The 21250-nt window shown below is 41.2% G+C and overlaps 1 protein-coding gene across 9 annotated transcripts in view; it reads right to left on the bottom strand.

Annotated features, from left to right (window-relative positions):
- Positions 1 to 21250, bottom strand: part of NTNG1 (netrin G1) — a 320260-nt gene that overhangs the window by 90459 nt on the left and 208551 nt on the right. The gene's annotated exons all lie outside the window — the stretch shown is intronic.

Below are 21250 nucleotides of genomic sequence, written 5' to 3' on the forward strand. Positions count from 1 at the left end.
TGGGCTCTAAAATGACATTACCCCAGATCAAAAGTTTTTCCCACCAAGGCCTCTAATCAATCTGAGTAGTCCTTAGATTTCCCAGTCACGGCAAAGAAGGTAATTACAGAGGTCATTCAGAAATGGTGCAAATGACTCAGATAAAAGATGCTTAGAAGCCTAGAAAATAAAAAAGACTATAGGTGACAGGGGTTTGAGGTCATTAGCAAATGCCTTGCCTTGGGTGCTTGTGCAGAGAGCTGTGACATATGAGAGGCAACAACGGAATATGCAATTTCCGCAAAAATACATTCCCCTGTCCAAAGTCTTGCACTGTAAAATTGCAGAGGCCAACTGGATATTTGTTGAGGTGGCAGGTTCTAAATTGCAACATCCCAAGCCCACAGACCGCATCCTCTGGGAAAGTAAAACCTAGGTTGACAGGATGACCATGACCAGAGGCCAGAACAGTGTATGCAGGAAGCGATGTGTCCACACAAAGGGGAGAACTAGGGCACCCGAGAGGGGGGATAAAGGATCAAGACCTCTCAGACCTGTGTGTGTGTGTGTGTGTGTGTGTGTAGTTGTGTGTGCATTTTTAAACTGGTCTGGCCTCTTCCAGAACTAGGACAAAAATATAGAAAGCCAAATTTCATAAAGACAAGGAAATTTTGTAGTGTTTTACATTTGCTTTCCTTTGTGGGCGATGTCATGAATTGGAAAAAGTAACAGTAGTCTTCCTTAGGTAGGAAAATAAGATTCTTTAAGAACGGATGTTGGTTTCTATAAGGTCTGTATAGCAACATCCAAGTTTCTGTCTTGTACATGAATGATCTGTTTGGAACACTGACCCATACTTATGGCAAGGAAGTGAAGGAATGGCCAAGACTATTACTGAGAGCTGTTGGGCTCTCTTCTAACTAAAAGGTGTAGCCCCTAAATTAATGCCCACTCCCCACCCCCCCTCAAACCTCCCTGGATAATATCACACTTCTCCTTCATCAGGGGTCTGCTCTAATTTGGAATACTCTGCCCTCTGTGTAGTTATAAATTGTAATAAGCTGAAAGGCTACTATTTAAACAATACATATTCAATTTAGATACATAAACAGAACCTTTAAAATTAACATGTACAGTCTTCTAAAAAGATAAGAGAAAAATAATTCAGTTAAGTGAAATAGACAGTGTTTAATCATGAGCTAGATCTCGTAACAGTTTATTCTATGCAGGGAGTCACTTGTGTTAAGTTGCTTAGGAAAGGATCTTTCCCGTTCCAACATTAGCGCCTATATTCCATATATTTTTTATATATGGAAGATGTTAGAAACCTAGGTGACAGAAGCACCAACCTATACTGATTTAGCACCCTATCTGGTGTTAAAAATTCCAACTGAGGAAATGAACAATAGGACCCCAAAGAGTATGCTTGTTTCATATGGGAAGACCAAGAATACAAGTAGTAATTGTAAATTGGATTAAATATCTTTTAACTGTTAATACTGTCATACTTGTAGTCACTTTCTGAGTTACAGGCAATTTCCATTTTAAAGACTTTCTATTTGCTGAGAAAATATTCTTTGGATAACAATAGAAGGTGAAAGAAGAATAGGTGACTGTTTAGTCTTACTTCTCTCAGATTTCTTCCCATTAATGGTTCATCCTCACCTGTCCAAAAGCTAATCATTCAAGGCTCAATTCAGTTCTCTCTTCCCTGTTATCTATCCTGCTCACTGTAGACACCCTGAGCTCGATCTTCTGATTTCCTTAAATGCTTCTGTGTATTTGGGTTCGTTGGTTTGTACTTAAAGGCTCTTTAAGCTTTTAAAATGTTGACTCATTGCATAAATCTGTCCCATCCTAACGGGAGAAATACCCACCTTGTACCCTGGTCTTCTTTTCCAGCTACCTCTTTAACACTCTCCTTTCCCTTCCTGAGTTTCCTAAACCTGCATTTTCCATTTTTCATCTCTCATTCACTTTCTCTTTCTCACCAACCATGGCCTCTCTTGCCAAGATCATCCATGACCTCTTTGTTGAAAATCCAATGGATACTTTTCTTTGCCTTATTTGACCTCCCAGGGGTATTTGAATCTGTGGACCACTCCATTTCCCCTGACGCTTTGTCCTTGCTGATTCTCAAGCTCGTTTTCAGAACCCGCTTCTTTGTGTTCTCTTTATGTGCTCTTCTTGGGGTCCTGGCCCAGCACCATCAGCCTAAGTGACTCTCTTTGGACACTCTTTTTGTTGTTGTTGTTGTTGTTTTTAAGATTTTATTTATTTATTTGAGAGAGAGAGAGAGAGAGAGAGTGAGTGAAAGAGAGAGAGAGAACACAAGCTGTGGGTGGGGGCAGAGGGAGAGGGAGAAGCAGACTCCCCGCTGAGCAGGGAGCCCCATGTGGGGCTTGATCCCAGGACCCTGGGAACATGACCTGAGCCAAAACAGTTGCATAACTGACTGAGCTACCCAGGTGCCGCCTTTGGACACTCTTAATACAGGTTGTCCCTTCAATTTCCTCTGTGATCCTTAATGCCTTTGAGTTATAGCAAACTTGCATTCTAAAGCAAACTTCCATAATCTTCCTCCACCCTGAAATAATAAGCATATGCAAAATAAGCTTAAACATTTGAAAACATTTTAGGGGATTCAGAGATTCTCTGTTACCCAAAGGGATCCTAGAACCCTTCCCTCCATTATTACCAGGTGGAAGATTATCCGATCGACATGTTGATAAATCCTGTATCTATATTTCCATCATGGAGCTCTCTCCTGGACATGTCAAACTCAACAGATCCCAAACTGAATTCTGAGGCTTCCCTCTCCTACTCCTCCTTCTGGGGTTTCTGTCTTAGTACATTGCATCACCTTTCAGGTAGCTAGTTGAGAATGCCTCCCTCTTTCTTTCCTAGCCTATCTAACTTGTCATTGCTCCGTCTCTCACCAAGTTCTGAGATCCCTCCTCCTTGATAACTCTCAAATACATACAGTTCTAGCCACTGCCACCACCCGAGTTGAGATCGCCATCATCTTTGATCTGCTTTATTACAATGGCCTCTGAACAGACCTCAGTGCCTCCAGTCATGCTCCTCCCTAGCCCAGTCTCAACACAACAGTCAAAATAATCTTTTACACAAAAATATTGGGGTCATCCTGGCTTAGAACCATTGCAAGACTTGTCACTGTTCTCAAAATAGAGTCCAAACTCTGTAACGTGGACTCCAAGTCCCTTCGAAGTTGGTGTCTCCTCTCTATTCCGGTCTCATCTGCACCACTAGCAACACTACTCAGTTCTTCACACTTTGACTTCAGGCGATCTTATAAACCTTTCCTTCTGCCTGCAACATTCTACTCTACTACCTCTACTTTCTTATCTGCAAAATTCTTACCATTCAGGTGTCAGCTTGTAAATTTCAGTGCCTGGTTCCTAAATGACATTCAAAACCATCCACTGGTCAACTATCGGAGTGCTTCTCTGCCCCACCAGTATGCCTTTCCTATGTGCCCCTGTGACCCTGGCAAGGCCAGTCACATGATTAAAGCTATCTCTGCCGTAGACATAGACCGTGTTGTCATTGCTTCTTCTTCTCTCACTTTTACTGGAGTGTAAATGCCTGGAAGCCACGATCATGTTTGCCTTATTTAGTGCAACATACCCAGCACTTGTCAGGGTGCTCGGCACATAATAAGTACTTAAAAAATACTTGACTGATAAACAAATGATTAATAAGCAAGTAGACTCTCTGAAAGCGAGAACTTCATGGGTCTGTCCTACTATGTCTGGCATGGTAATGGACCCAAAATAGAGAATTAATAGGCATTGTACTCAATTAAACAGTCCATGATGTGTGCTGAAAACTGCCACATGTCCTTATCATTGGTTTTCATAACTAACCTTATAATGGGCAAAGGGAACTCTATAAAATTGGTAAGACTTTGTAAACACTATTTAATTTAAACTCCAGAGAATTTGCCAAATGCCTGAAACCTAACACAAGAAAAAAAAATGCCAAAATACTCAGGGAAATAACATAGTTTAGAGGAGGAAAAAAAAACCCAAAAAGCAGAGTATTTGTGTGGCATAATTATTCTGGAATGTGCATCTTTTGGCTTCAACTTCTCATGCAGGGTTGACCAGCCTGGTTCAGGCAGTTTGGCAATGTTGCTTGGGCCCTGATGGCTACTGGAACTTCCCCAGCAGTAAATCTGTTGACCTAGCCCAGCTTCACGGCTGTCTTTCCTCCATCCCCGTGTCGACTGTTGTGCCTGAGCTGAGCATGTGAGAGTGGACACCGAGGTATCACAACACCGGTCGGTATTGGAAAATGGCTCTCTTTCATTATCCGCCGTTCAGTCTGTTCACATCACCCCATTCCAATCAGATGCTGAAATTCTTTATTTAGAGCCCCTGCCAGAGTGGCTTTTCCTCCAGCAGAAAAAAATAAAAAGCGGGTGTCACAATGCTGGGAGATTGCTCTCAATTCCTGGGGCTGTGACCTCCAGCCCTGCGATGGGGTGGAGGGCAGATTTCCGTGGCATCCACTTGTCTCTGACAGATTTATTATCCACTTCCATGGTCATCCCACTCCCACGTCTACCGTCACAGTGGGCAGGGGAGGAGCTACCCGAGTGGAGACCTAACAGGCTTTGCTCGCAGTGAAGTATCTGATGTTCTGGAGAGCCAAGCCTATTCGCTAATTCTGTTTACACACATAGAACTCACACCAAGACACTGCAGATGGAACTGACTTGCTTGTACTTGGAAGATCCACTTGTGTGTAAGTGACAAACTGCACACACTGTCAAATAAGGGCATTGCTAAGACAGACTTACAAAAAGAGTGAGCTCTATTCTGTGATGCAAGTGATGAAAACCCATGTATTCTTGTTTTCAACCAGGTCTGCACTTCCTGTATTTTAGTGACCAGCTGTCATGAGTCAATTTAATCTTGCTTATAAAAAGGCTCCAACGTTTAGATCTCTGCCACCTGCCAGTAGGTATGAAAAACCCATACAGTCTGCCTGGTTTTTTTTTAAAGATAATTTAATATATTTATTCTGGGAAGCATGCTATCCACCAGAATTTCCTGTGAGTTAGAGGTCTATATATATATAATCTAGTGTTTCAAATAGAGGTACCAAGACAGAGAAGTTTGGAACTGGCCCTTTCTGAAGCAAAACAGGAAGGGAAGCCAGCCTTGCTGCCTTGCAAGTCAGGGATTGGGCTACTTTTGTGCCAGAGGAGGATTCACCATGAGTGAATGAAGTTTGGCATCAGGGCCCTTTCAAGGCCTTGGGGAAGACCTAGCCATGCATTCATGTGGTCATGTGCTTTTGTATAATTCTCACAAATGAGATATTTTTGCATTTTTTTAATCAGTGAAGGTGTTTCCTTAATGAGAGCACCCCTCCACTTGCAAAGGGTGTCAGTTTCAGGCCTTACAAAACCTCCATCAGCCTTTGGTTGCACCCCCTGCCTTGGATTGTCAGGAGCTACACAAATGCTTTTAGAAAATGAGTTAGCAGAAAGACTGGAGCTTTGAAGATGTCTTTTTCAAAAGGTGATAAATTATAAAATGCTTTTCACATACTTTTTCTGCCTCTGCAGCCCCTTGACCTTTCTCTTTTCACTCTGACACAGGGATTTTTGGTTTCCACCTCAACACATTATTTGCAATAGGGGATCTGAAGCAACATCATTTAGAAATTATGAGTTACTGATTATGAAATCAGATGGCCCGGGTTCAAATTCCACCTTTGCCACTGACTTGTGAGGCCATTGGATAAGTGACTTCACAAACACACTCACAAACAGAACTGATGTTGACTGCATACTTCCAAGTACCTGGCATTGTGCTCAGCGCTTTTGCATATTTCACACATTATTTTATACAAATCTCACAAAAGTACTGTGGGATTGGCACTAACTACAGATGATGCATTTGCATATTGACGGGTTAAGAAACCCACCTCTCCCAGCTAGTATGAGATGGAACAGGGATTTAGACCATGAGCAGCCAGGCTCCAGAACTCTGTTCTTACCACCAAAAGTGGAATGTTGTCTAAGTATGGCTAGGCTTCAGCTGTCTCATCTGGAAAACAGGGACAATAAATGGATGTGTTTCAAAGAACAGTTTTGGGAATTGAATAGATAATGTACGCATGCCCTTAGGACAGTATGTGACACAAAGTTCTTAATAAATGTCAATTTCAATTATTATTATTTCTATAGTTACTACTGCTACTACCATGACTGAAATGGGCTGATTCATTCTGTAGGCCTTAATTCATAACGAATTCTTTGGATAGCGCCATGAGAAGGCCCATGGGATTCAAAACCAGAAGATGACATAGAGCCCTAATCTCCAAGAACATACAATTTGTTGAGTAAATAAGATGAAATGCACATAAACTAACTACAGACCATAAAGAGGGTACCACTGAGACCACCAGGGACCATAGGAACAAGCCCCACGTGAGAAACATCATACCCCTGGGGCACTTCATGTGGGCTGTTATTGCTAACCCTCCTCTCTGACCTTGCAGAACCAGGATGCAGCCCATCACACAAGCCTAACTTAAAAAACAACAGCCGCAGCCCTATCCTGTAGGAAGAGAAACAACCAGGCTCCACAAACCTGAAAGACCCCTGCTCCAAAAAGCACCAATAAGCTGTCTGAGATGCCTGCCAAAATCAACCAATCAGGACAAGGCACTTTTCTATCCCTTAGTAGCCTAATGGACCTGAGTGGGAACTTTCCAGGGGAACTTTATACGAGCAGGGCTTCCCGTTTGTTCGGAGAGGGTGGCTTAAGTGCTGTATGTTGGTGCGGTGTCTCTGTGCAGCTTGAGCTGTAGCCTCAATACAGCCTTGCCTGTGCCTTTGACCTTTGGGTCTGGCTTCATTTCTACCATTGTGGGGCCCAAGATCTGGACTCTGGTAACAATATCCCATCTAATCCTGACAATATAGGAAAATAAGGTGGTAACATTGAGTTGTCTCTCCCCTGACAATGCTGTATTTGCACTGAACGGTCAGAGGGACAGCCCCTATCACTGAAGGCAGGTGGAAGAAGAAAACACCACATTCCACTATACACCTGGAACTGTGATAGGTGCCTCCCATATGTTATTTCACCTCATGCTCATTACCGCTGGGAGAAGGAGGTATAAGTACCTGTAATTTACAGATGTGGAAAGTGCGGTGAAGAGTAGTAAAGCTATTTGCTCAAAGAAACACTTCTGGTAAGTGGTAGTCAAGAGTCAATTCCAAAGACCAGGTTCATTCTAGGACATCGCTCTATTTGAGGCAGAACAAAGCAAACTAGTTGGAGAGAATTAGACTTGTGGTTCTTAACACTGATACTTCCGCTGTAACACTGGCTACTTAAATTGTGGTCCCTGGACCAGCCGGTTCAGGATCACTCTGAGGGCTTGTTACAGTTACAAATCTCAGGCTTTCTCCAGACTCACTGAAGAAGGATCTGCACTTTAACCAGATGGACAGGTGATTTATATGCAGAGTAAAGGTTGAGAACCACTGCTGAGTCACCAGTGTGTCAAAATCCTGATGAACAGGAAAACTAAAATCATAGGCATGATCCTTGTGCAAAACTCTCTTCCACCTAAACCTGGCTAACACTAAGGCTCGAGCTGTACTCACAAAGTGAATTGACCATTTTGTTTGTGAATTCTGTCAAGTCTACTGATCGGCAGATTCATAGATCATATAATAAATAATTTAACTATATTAAAAGATGTTTATACTTATTAGTCAAAATGGTATTTATTTCCAGAATATATAAGGAGCAGTTACAACTACAATAATAAAAGGGACAAAAAAAAAAAAAAAACCCAGTTAGAGAATGAGCAAAGGATCTTAAAAGATATTTCTCCAAAGAAGATATATACAAATGGTCAACAAACACGTGAAAAAAATGCTCATCATCATTAGTCATTAGAGAAGTGCAGATTAAAACCACAATGAGATACCACTTCACATCCACTAGGATGGTTATAAATTTAAAAGGAGGGGCAATAGGACATGTTGACCGTGATGTGGAGAAATTGGAACTCTCATCTACTATTGGTAGGAATGTAAGCTGGTGCAGCCACTTTGGAAAACAGTGTAGCAGTTCTTCAAAAAGGTAAACATAAAGTTATCATATGATCCAACAATTCCACTTCAAGGACTTTACTCAAGAGAACTGAAAACATGCCCACACAAAAACCAGTACACAAATGTTCATAGCAGCATTATTCATAGTAGTTAAAAAGTGGAAACAACCCAAACATTCATCAACTAATGAATGGATAAACAAAATGTCATATATCCATATAATGGACTATTATTTGGGGGGGAAAAGTAATGAAGTACTGATACATGCTACAATATAGATAAACCTTGAAAACATTTTGCTAAATCAAAGAAGCCAGATACAAAAAGCCACAGAATGTATGCTTTCCTTTATAGGAAATACTCAGAATAGGAGAATCTATACAGATGGAAAGTAGATGAATGATTCCCAGGAGCTGGGGAGAGAGGCAAATGGGGAGTGATGATAATGTTCAGGAATTCAATAATGGTGAGGGTTGCACACCTTTTTGAATATACTAAAAACCACTGAATTGTATGTTAAATAAATGAAAAAATAAACTAAAAGAAATATGGTATTTGTCCAAAACAGATGACAGAAAACAGTGGATAAGAGTTTGGGCCCTGAGGTCTAGTAATCTGGCTTTAGCAGGTACTTAGGCAAGTTCCTTCAGCTCAATTTACTCCTCTGTAAAATGAGGATCATAAAATGCCTACCTGAGGGGTTGCTGGGAGCCTTAAAGGGTACAGTACAAGGTAGCAGAGACTGCTAATTGATGTATTCTTCCTTTTCCCACACCATTACAGTTTTAGCGGGGTGCACACTCCACATGTATAAAGACTACATTTTCCAGCACCTCCTCCAGCTAGGTATGGCCATGTGACTACATCCCACCATTGGCCTAATGGTGGGAGTGATGTCTGTGATACTCTACTGGGCTGCACTCCTTCCTCTGTTTCTAATTTACTTCATGGAACATGAACATGTTGTTAAGCCACCTTGGACTACATGGACCATGGCAGTAACCACAAATAGTGGAACCCAGGCCATCGGGCAGCCTTCACTGCCGTCAGGGGAAGGTGGGTCCAGATGGAGCCACCATTCCAGCTGTGCAGCACCTAATTCCCAACAGAAAGGAGACAGAAATAAACTTCTAGTTTGTTCAAGGCACTGCTAATGCGAGTCTCTCTTACACACATCTGAACTTATATTTGAACACAGCACCTGGTACATAGGCAGCACTTAATAATTTAATATAAGCTATTGCTATTATCACTTCTATCTTACAGCAAAAGACCAAATCTTCAACTATCAAATGGGTCTGGTCCAATCCTGATCCCATGAGGAAAGAAGGGGTTTAAATCTTTCCAGCATTCTTCTATTCCTTCCCTCATGAATAAAACCTGGAGTCTGACAGTAGTTACCACTCGTAAGCAAAAATGTTTTCAGAAGATTTATTTTTATAAACTACATGATGGCTGAAGTTCAATGTGAAATAGATATCTCCTTATAACAGTTTTTGGAAAGCAGCCACACACAACAGACCAAAAAAGAGGCTGGACATCTAACTTGTGTTTGCATTCCTGTATTATAGGCGAAGCAAACAAGAAAGAGGGGTGCTAGGACTCTATTATATGCCCTGCAAACCCAGAGGGCAGGTTTCCACATAGCTTTTGTGCTCACTCTTTCACAATATACCAAGTAGGTAATAAGGCCCCTGGTTGATGGGAGCTTTCCTCTCTTGAACTTTGTTCTTAAAAGAATTATTTTTGAAAAGTGATTGGTCTAGATTTTTATTTTTATTTATTTATTTATTTTTAAAAGATTTTATTTATTTATTTATTTGACAGAGAGAATGAGAGAGAGAGAGCATGAGAGGGGGGAGGGTCAGAGGGAGAAGCAGACTCCCCGCTGAGCAGGGAGCCTGATGTGGGACTCGATCCTGGGACTCCAGGATCATGACCTGAGCCGAAGGCAGTCGCTTAACCAACTGAGCCACCCAGGCACCCTGGTCTAGATTTTTAAAAAAAGATTTTATTTCTTTATTTGAAACAGACTGAGAGTGAGTGAGTGAGAGAGAGAGAGAGAGAGAGAGAGAGAGTATGAGCGGGGGTGGGGCAGAGGGAGAGGGAGAGGGAGAAGCAGACTCCCTGCTAAGCAGGGAGCCAGACAGGGCTTGATGCCAGGACCCAGAGATCATAACCTGAGCTGAAGGCAGGTGCTTAACTGACTGAGCCACCCAGGTGCCTCCTAGATTTTTTTTAAGCAAAGAAATATACAGTTACACAGTTCTTTTCTGGGAGTATAAAATAAAGCCTGAGATCTTTATCAGTTCTTCACAGACACTGTAATCTTACCATCTTTTTAAAATATACATAATTTATTTGCCCACAAAACTGACAGGGACCAGAAGACCTTCTTGTACATTTAAGCAACTAATGACTTGGACATCCTTACGGCATGTAAGAAACCCTCTAGAAGTTCCACTTAAACCTTACTGGAAACCCTAAACTTACCCATAGTGAAGCATCAGATTACATGACTCACTAAAATACTGGTTCTTTTAGATAATATTAAAAATAGCCCTTTTCTATTTCTGAAGCTTGCCAGGGAGACTGGAGTACCATGATTATAAAATAAAATAAAAATAGCAGCTTATAAATTTGAGATAATGCATTGTCCAAGATTGGAGTAGGTATAGGATGGTGCCCTGTGACCTGTTTATTACACTCATGGGGAATCTGGTTAGATAAGAGGTGCTGAAGGGTAAAAGACATAACAAGATAATTATCTCAACGGAGACTGCCACTGTTCTCTGCACAACCAATCAATCTAGAGACTGGGAGGTAAAGAGCTTGTTAAATTAAAACTAAACCAACTCAAGGCCCATTAACAACTAATAGATGACCCTAGAGATTTAAGATATGCATGGTGAACCTTTACATTCTAATTCTTTTTGAGAAAACAGAAAATTTAGGGTCTCCAGTCCCAGAAATAGAGATGATCATTGTTCAAGGAACCAGATTCTATAAGAGAGATAGGACAACATGACGTTAAGAGCTTGGACTCTGGAGACAAAGGATCAGAGTTTAAGTCCTAGTTCTACCATGAGCTTGGTGGGTGTCTCCATCTGAGTCTCAGTATCCTTCCCTATAACATGGACTGTTATTAGCAGCAATAACATAGGGTTGCTATGAAGATTAAATGAAGTAGCCCATGTAAAGTATGTATCACAGATTCTGGTAGATGGTAAGTATTCAAGAAACGTTAGCTATTATTATGGAGAGAGATGGCAAATCCACGGCTTGGCTATCTAAAAGTCCTTTACATCCCTTTCTCTCTTGACTCTCTCTATAAAACACATGGGAAAATTAAAATACTCATTTCCTCCGTTCCCCTGACTCTAACGTTGGCCATGTCATATAGTCTGACCAGTGGGATGTGACCAGAAGTCACGAGGAGGCGTGTTCTTAAAAGGGGCAGCTTACAAGAAGTCATTCTTCTGCTTTTTTTTTTTTTTAACCCCCCTCATTTTGCCCTTTCTTCCTTTCTCTTAGCTGGGATCCGGACAGAAACACTAGACGGCCTTCTGGCTTTATGGCCATAAAAATGGGAGCTCATTCGGTGATGCGCAAGCTGGAACCTAGAAGGAAACGAAGGCCTGATGGTGTTCTTACACACTGAACCCCGGCCTGCCGACCTCCTCACGTGCTCTCACTTGAAGAAAACAAGTCCCACTCTGCTTAAGAGAGCTTTCCTGTTTTTAGAAACGGAATAGATTCCTGACATAAGAAGCAATAATGAAGACTGTTGATGTATTCAAGTTCTTTTCACACATACTCGCCCATTTTGTGGTTTGCAGTCAACAACTGCTGAGTTAGATTTCTTTTTTTCCTTTTTATAGAACCACATAAGTGAAATACTTTTCTTCCCCACCTACTTTTGACTTCCAATTGATGTGAACTATACCATGATAATTTCTCATACGTTTCTTGGGTTAAAAAATGTAATTCTCCTTTTTTTCTAGGAGGAACTAGGACAAAAGAAAAAAATAGGGCAGGAATAAACCTAAAGTTCTCTTGTGCTTTGCAAAGCCACAGAGTTCAGTAAGGCTCTGGCTCAAGAGCTGAGAGTCATCTGATACCGCAGGGTTCTATCAGGTTAGATTGTCAGGGAAGTTTTGAAATCTTTTAAATATATACACTTATCCACTCAAAAAAGGTCTTATTTCCTCAAATCATTATATTGGAATCTGATTAAAAATGAATCAGCCTGAATAAACAGTTTTATGACTAAGAATAAACAATCAAGTCACACCTGTGCAAAAGAAGACAAGAGAGCAAACTTATTCTGTATTTTTACTTTCCACTACAGCATTTGAGAGGAAATTGAATTAGATTCCCATGGGTGGTATGGAAAATTGGGGGAAATAGCTTTCTTCTAATTCTCCCTTTCCTGAGAAATAAAATAATATCCAATAGAGAAGAGTGCACCTAGCAAAGCCTTTGTTTTTTTCCCCTTATTTGGTGGCCTACTTTTGCTAGCAAGCCTTGGAAAAGTTGAAGTATAAAGATAAAAAAAAAAAAAGAGAGAGAGAGAGAGAGAAGAAAAAAAGAAAGAAGAGAGAGAGAGAAATAGAAGGGAAAGGAAAAAACCCATCTGTTAAAAGAGCCTGATCTTACTTGCTGTGACCGATGACCTGAATTGTGTGTCACTTATGGTTGGAAAAAAAGGCTCTACAGCAAAGAAACAAAAAACCCCGAGAATAGAAATGAAGAACAGCAATGAGCTCTCAAATGATCCAACAGATAGGATATGGTCAGGGAAAAATAACTGGATGGTAGTTGGCTATGAGATTTATCAATATTGTCATCATCAAAGTCTTTCCATCTATATGATTAAACATTCAGAGGTGGGGTCTGCACCAAATGTGTGAGACGTGAAGTATCATGAGAAGGGGAGTTTCACATAATTTAACATGGATCACGGTCATATTTTAGAGTCAAATGATATGTGATCAAGAGACCCGGGTTTAATCACTAACGAGCTGAATCACTTTAGGTGGGTTTCACTGGCTTTCAGGGCTAATTTCTTTGAGATGTGAAGGGTTTGGTCTGTGTTTGAAAAATGCCCAAGACGAAACTGGAGAGGAAGACAAACCATAAGAGACTCTTAATCTCAGGAAACAAATTGAGGGTTGCTGGGGTGGTGGAGGGTGGGAGGGATGGGGTGGCTGGGTGATGGACATTGGGGAGGGTATGTGCTATGGTGAGCGCTGTGAATTGTGTAAGACTATTGAATCACAGACCTGTACCCCTGAAACAAATAATACACTATATGTTAATAAAAAAAAGGAAAAGAAAAAAAATAAAAGACGTCATAGAAAGAAAAAAAAAGAAAAAAGAAAAATGCCCTACATTGGCTGTGTGACCGACCCCACCTTCTGGCAGTATCTAAACTGCAGAGGGTATGGCATGTTGCAGTTTTTGCACCCTCAAATTCCTTATTCCTTCTTCTTCCTTTGCTAACAACCTCTGTGGGACCACCCCTTTCATCCTTAGGCTGGGAGGCTGAGTTGGGGGATTCCAACCTGCAGCTCCCAGGAGAAGCAGAGAGGCTGAGCTCAGCCTACCAATCCATTCCATCTTCTTGGACCCAGTGATTGGTTTGAGGATGGGAATAGGACCTAATCCTTGTGAAAATCGCCCCTGGGGCCTTTGCTGAGAATATGAGGGTAAGAAGTCCTGTTCCTTATGGTATTGTTAACCTGGTAGCAGGTGGCCTGGAACTGGTCATGGCCATCTTGTCCACAACATGGAGCATCTCGGCCTAGAAGAAAGCCAAGACAGAGGAGAGCAAAGCCAAGCAGTAGGAACAACATCCTGATGACTTTGTGTAGCCCATGCTGCCAGCTTGTCTGAATCTAACTGTGTCCCAGATTCCAAGATATGTGAGCCAAAATAGTCTCTATTTTGTTTAACTAGTTTGAATTCTGTTTTTTGTTTGTTTGTTTGTTTGTTGTTGTTGTTGTTGTTACTAGCAACCAAAAACAATACACCATCTTACTCCTCCATGATTCTACCACCTCCCAAGCTGAATGAACTAGACTGGATGTACCACCCAAAAGCAGTCATTATGTAAATGGTTCAACAACCCAAAATTTGTGGCCTGGCTTGAAAAATCTGGTCAGCCAGATTTTTCTGCCGAGGATTTAGACTTGGAAAATAGACATATGTTATCACTAGGAGGTGGACATTAGAATATGCTGGATGATTTCAAAGTATGCTGGTTCTAACTTTACACAACTTTTACGAAAATTGGTATTTTTGTTTTTGTTTTTGTAAAATGAACTGACTTTTTAAGTTAAGGTGAAAACTGCTGTATTTTGGAGTTAGAAAAGACCTGGATTTGAGTATCTCTATAATCACTTTTAACTTGTGTGACCTTAGGCTCGTTCCTCATGTGTAAAATAGAGATGAGAGTGAATGACTTCGTTAGACTTTATTTTAACTTTGGAATGAGACAGCATGTCAAGTGCCACCATGAACAGTTCATAAATAGGTCAACTTGCTAAGTTTTAGTTCCCACCTGACTATCGTCATCAATCATTATGAAATATTTACTAAATACTTACAATACGGAAGATCGTATGGTTAAGATTTTACTATTTCTGAACAATCTTAGAACAATAATCCACATAAGGAAGGGACCTGTTGTCTCAACTCAACTACTCTAGAGTCATGAGGTCTTCTCATTTGTTTTATATTTAACAAAAGAAGAAGAAACTCTAGTGCACTGTGAGGCACCTAAGTATGAAGGAAAGGGATCAGGACTGAACATCATGAGGTCAGGTGGTGGGCAGGGTGAACCCCCAGTTCCTGAACAAAACCTTTCATGGTGCCTGGTATGGAATAGGCTCTTTGTAAATATTAGTTGAAAGAATTATCCAGTCCCATTCCCTCACTGTGGAAATGTGGGAAACATAGGATCAGAGAAACAATAAAAACAATAAAATAATAAATTAGCTGGCATTTTTTTGAGCTTGTTCTGTGTTCATTTTTTATTTTTCTTAAAGACTTTATTTATTTTATAAATTTATTTATTTATAAATAAATAAAACCAATAATTAATATATTAATAAATAATATAATATAATATTATATTATATTGACACAGAACCGAAGCTCTATATATTATACATAATATATAATATAATATATATTATATTATAATAAAATAATATAATAATAAAACACAATAAAATAAACCATTTATTTATAAATAAATAAATAAAATAAATAAAACCAAATAAATAAAACCAATAAATAAATAAATAAATACAAATATTTATAAATTTATTTATTTATAAATAAATAAAACTTGTTTTAGTATGGAAACATACTGGCTTAATTTTTCTCCACACACCTCCCTGCCTCCCATTCTGAGTCCCATTACCAATACTTTGAACAGAGTGAGCCAATAATTTTTTCTTCAAGGTTTCAAGAACTGAGTTCTTTCTAACCTGCTTTTAGTTGCCAAAGATATTGGCTCTGGTTTTAACAGATTATCAAAGTCACTTGATAGGAAGGAACAGGAGGGGATAAGACTCAGTGCCTGGAAAGATAAAAAAGTGGGTAGCAAAAGCATCATGGCCCCTGCAGTGGTGCTGGTTTCCTGCCTCAGCCTGCTCGGTGCTTGGCTTGAACAAGGTAGAGGTGAATTAACTTCCCAGGAGCAACCCCCAACCAATGAAGAAATGGATGCTTGAGGATAAATACTCCAGTTTCCTTGCTTCTTAGAGAAACATTTCTGGGAATAGCACCCTGATTGACTTCTCCTCTCTGTTCCATTCATTCCCTATTTTCTCATGGTGCTTTCTGGAATTATTTCCCAAATATACCATTTGTATCCAGATCTTTGTCTTGGGGGACCCAGAACTAGGAAGATCGAGAAGCATTAGTAGACTGCAAGAGAAACCACAGGAAGGAACCCTATGAGATTGTTAAGTCAAAGACCTTGACCATCACTCACTGCCTTCGCAGTAAGTAAGAAGCTCCCTTTACCCACTGTCCGTGTCTGTTGATTCTCTAGTTAGCACATGAGAGTGAGTTTTATTCCTTATGTAACAGGGTTTCACTGATTCACTGTCTTTCCCTGGGGTTCTGAATCCCTCTTGGGGTGTTCTGGAAGGAATCCTATACCTCCAGAGGCTAACTGATCCAGCCTGAGAATTCTCCAGAAATAAGACAGTAATTAGTAAAATACCCTCGTTTTGTCTTCAATTTGCCCAAATGCATAAGGATCCAAACTTGTAGTAGGATCTTCGGTCTCTCAAATCCAAAATGCCTCAATTTGGATTCTGGTTCTACTACTTGCTTGCAGTGTGACCTTGGGCTAAATTTTTATATGCCTCTGTTTCCTTATCTGTAAAACTGGAGAATTATAGCACCTGACTCATAAGGTTATCATGAAGAATAACAAATGACTTCCTTCAAAGCACTTAAAAGACAGTGCCTGGCACATAGTAAATGTTGGTTGTCATTATCACCATCCCCCATCATCATTGTCTTAATTATTCTTATCATCATTTTGGTCAGGGGAAGGAAAGCTAAAGGGGCACCAGAGAAAGCCAAGGCTTCCAAATTCCTAACTTGTAGAGTTCTATATAATTCTAGTGCTAAATTACCACGCAAAAGATATCTGCATACAGGCCGTTGACAGAGAACCGAAGCTCTTACTGGTAACACTAATTTTTTTCTCTCTCACGCCGATTGTGTAGTTTGGACACGATTTTAAACTTTTGGGTGCTTGAACCAAATCAAAAGACTGCTGTTGATCCCTAAACAATATCACTGGAGGCAAGGAGTGAGGATATGTCATCTGAAACTGAGGTGGAAGGTTCTGGAAGTCTTACAGGCCCACAGTCCTTAGATTCCATAGAGATGGCCATAGAAATGAAGTGACCTGTGCTTTTTCTAATAAAAGCCACATGATGGTGACAATAACTGCCACAATGCAGTCTTGGGCCTTGAGGTTTCTCTTCATCTGAGGGCCCACCCAAAGAGCAGCTCTGCAACAAAAGCAAATCAAAATCGCTTTTCCTGCAAGACTGGAAATATCAAATGCAGAGTGTGGTGCAGCCTTTTAATCCACAGGGTAGCAAAGGAAAGGTCAATTACCTCACTTAGAGGAATGAAAGGCATGTAGTAAAAGTCAAATAGATATGCCATTAGATAATATATTTCAAGCATGAAAATGAGGATTTTCTATTGCCGGGTTCTATTTAATGCACTGGTAAACACAAGAGCTTTAAGACAGAGAGTAAGATACGAGCCTGACAGCGAATCTGCCCGACAGAGTGCCCTCTGTTCGATGAAGGCGTCTGTGTGGGACAGAGCAGTCACCATTGATTGGTGTCAGGACCCTGCTGGGAAGCAAGCCGGCTGGCCCCCACAACCCGCCAGACAGAACCAAGAGGACCAGGTGCCTCTGCCGTGGCTCTAGGGATTTAAGGCTGTCAAGACACTCAGCTGTGCCAGACTAGCCTCTCTGTCTCTATCTAGTCTGTCCTGATCTATGAACCTGTACCTTTGCTTTTTTCCTTCCCCGATATTCTACTGGTTCTCCTGACATTGGCTCGGCACCCACCTCTGCCTCCCTGCGTTGGTGCCCTCAGGGTAACAGCCTTACTCCCGGCTCCCAGGGCTGCGTCTTCCTTCCTTCCAAAGTTGTCCCTTGTCCTTATGCATCTGAGATTCTAATCTCCACATTTAACCCAGATTGCTATGCATGCATCCCGGTTTCTGCATCTGTGGATGATTTGATTTGGAGTGTTTGACCCTGATTTTTTTCATTCTGATCACTTTCAACACCCTTGTTCTCTAGGAAGGGCTCTGTCTCCTAAAGCAATCATGTGGCTATGTCTCTGGATTGAGCTTTTCCCCTAGCTCTGCCCTCAGTTTTTCACCTCATCAGAAATATCCTTTCGGGTCACAGGCAATGTATTGAGACTGGGGGTGGGGTGGAGGGTGTGCTTCTGTTGCTGACACAGGCGGTCCCCATGACCTGGCATTTTTTCTTCTGGGAAGCGCCGTGTTTATTGGTTACCACTTAAGAAGCCTTGTGGCTTTAGAGATGTTGTTTAATCTCTCTGAGCTTCAGTTTTTCACATTATTTTCATTTTTTAAAAAAATAAGTACTCACATTAAAGGAAGCTATTTAGTAGAAAATGTATTTTAATATTTATTGAAACTGCAAAACTGTCACTTGGGGCCTCCGCTAGCCATATCTGCCGTAGATTACATCTACGTGGCAAAATCTGGAGAGCACACGTCGGTGAGCTTTTCATTCACGCACAGGCCACCATATCACCTCCGAATGACACCTTTTGGGAGTTGGGAGCCACTTAAGATTGAACGCGAGTCTCTAAAACTAGTCATTCACTCTCAGTGTGATTCCTCAGTGTTCCCCAAACCTTCCAGAAAGTGTTGTTAAATTTAATAACCTTGTTTTAAGGCAGAAGAAGGCATCTGTCACTGGGGAAAACAGGCATGGAGCAAGCACTTGATTAGCCCCTTGTGAGCAGGTGAGAGGGGTCGGAGGGACACCAGAGCCACATCTATCAGCTCGGGGGACTTTGATTTTCCTCTGGCAGAGCTGCATCTCCTTGCTCTGTCTGCCTCACTGTTATTCTAAATAAGGCTCTGCTGTGAAACTAATGAATAAGTGGGAAAAGAAGAGGTATTATTTAATTGAAGAGGAGGTAGTACTCAAATAGTTTTGAGAGAACAGAGCTGTGAATATGAAGAGTAGTGAAAGAATGTGAGGAGTGGGCACTTTACACGTGCCTGGGGTTGATAGCTGGGAGGCAGCAGGAGAGGACAGGAGGTTGGGACCAAGAAAGCCAAGAAATTATTCAATAAAATTCATTTATTCAGCAACAAGGTTAGAAATGACCTCTCATCATACAAATTGAAAGTCAGAGTACAGCGTGTCAGAAACTTAGGGAAAAATCAGAATTCAGGGCAGGTGTAAATTTCCAAGTTCAGAGGGTCTGGGCAGAAAAAAGGTAACACAGCAGAGTGGGTCAGATTGTGGGCACTGGGGCAGGTTTTCTGGTTGGGATGCTGACCTTTGCCCTTTTAACCCGTGATGAGATCTTGAACAATTCTCTTCTCAATGCCTCAGCTTTCCCATTTATAAACTGGGCACAATAATAATGTTATTCCTATACGGACATTGTGAGGATTAAATGAGTTAATAAACGTAAGTGCTTAGAAGAGTTACCACCTCACTATATATACTTAATATATGTTAACCATTGCTGTTATTATTATTATTTTCTAGGCAGAGATGAGCTAGGAGCCACTGATTAATGGCCAAACAAATGCAGAAAAAGAGGAAAAGGAACACAAAAAGAATGGGGCAGGTGGGAAAGAAATATCATGATGTTAGACTTCAACCTAACCATATCAATAATCCTATTTAATCTAAGTCCTAACACCCAATTAAGATAGAGATCAAAAAACAAGAGCAGGGGCACCTGGGTGGCTCAGGGGTTGAGCGTCTGCCTTCGGCTCAGGTCATGATCTCAGGGTCCTGGGATCGAGCCCCGCATCGGGCTCCCTGCTTGGCAGGAAGCCTGCTTCTCCCTCTGCCACTCCCCCTGCTTGTGTTCCCTCTCTCGCTGTGTGTCTCTCTCTCTCTCTCTGTCAAATAAATAAAAATCTTTAAAAAATCTATAAAAAAATAAAATAAAATGCTAATATCATTTTGACTCTCTAAAAGTGGGGAGGATGAGGCAGAATATGCTTATAATAAGTGCCAAATCAGTGGTGCTGTTTATTAGTATTAACAGAAACAAAATATCAAGAAGTATAAAGTAGTGATACAGTACTGTTAATAGTCTTGGTACTGGGGGCGCCTGGGTGGCTCAGTCGTTAAGCGTCTGCCTTCGGCTCAGGTCATGATCCCAGGGTCCTGGGATCGAGTCCCACATCGGACTCCCTGCTCCACAGGAAGCCTGCTTCTCCCACCCCCCCTGCTTGTGTTCCCTCTCTCGCTGGGTCTCTCTCTGTCAAAAAATAAATAAAATCTTAAAAAAAAAGCAAGAGCAATTATATGCTGCCTACAGAAGGAAAGAGAAAGATATCTCTTGTTAACACTAATCAAAAGGAAGCTGGGATGGTATGTTAATATCAAACAAAATAATGTGAAAGACTCAGAAGAATGCTGTTACATAGACAGTGCTCAGTGAGTGTTCACTGTCAGTGTATCACTTATGTAGTAGCTCTAATGAAGGAAGCAATGAATCACAGCAGACTTAAAAGTCAAACATAGGAGTCTTTTTATTTATTTATTTTTAATTTTTGTGTTATGTTAATCACCATACATTACATCATTAGTTTTTGATGTAGTGTTCCATGATTCATTGTTTGCGTATAACACCCAGTGCTCCACGCAGTAGGTACCCTCTTTAATACCCATCACCAGGCTAACCCATCCCCCTCCCCCCTCCCCTCTAGAACCCTCAGTTTGTTTCTCAGAGTCCGTAGTCTCTCATGGTTCGTCTCCCCCTCCGATTTCCCCCCCTTCACTTTTCCCTTCCTACTATCTTCTTCTTCTTCTTCTTTTTTTTAAACATATAATGTATTATTTGCTTCAGAGGTACAGGTCTGTGATTCAACAGTCTTGCACAATTCACAGCGCTCACCATAGCACATACCCTCCCCAATGTCCATCACCCAGCCACCCCATCCCTCCCACCCCCCCACCACTCCAGCAACCCTCAGTTTGTTTCCTGAGATTAAGAATTCTCAGGAGTCTTTTTAAAAAGATTTTATTTATTTAATTGAGAGACAGCAAGAGGGAGAGAGAGAGAGGGTGGGAGCATGGGGGGGAGGGAGAAGGGCAGAGGGAGAGGGAAAGGCACACTCCCCGCTGAGCAGGGATTCCCTACTTGGGGCTCAATCCTAGGACCCTGGGATCATGACCTGAGCAAAGGGCAGATGCTTAACCACTTAACCGACTTAGCCACCCAGGCACCCCCAAACACAGGAGTCTTAAATTCAACTCTTAGCACTTTATTTACCAACTGTGAAACTTTAGATAAGTTAACTTCTCTCCGCCCCAGCTTCCCTATCTGTAAATTGGGGATAGCAACAACATTTACCACACAGGAG

The sequence above is a fragment of the Callorhinus ursinus genome, unplaced genomic scaffold (assembly GCF_003265705.2).
Source record: "Callorhinus ursinus isolate GAN/ISIS: 27379988/994484 unplaced genomic scaffold, GSC_fseal_2.0 scaffold9, whole genome shotgun sequence".
Classification (NCBI taxonomy): domain Eukaryota; kingdom Metazoa; phylum Chordata; class Mammalia; order Carnivora; family Otariidae; genus Callorhinus; species Callorhinus ursinus.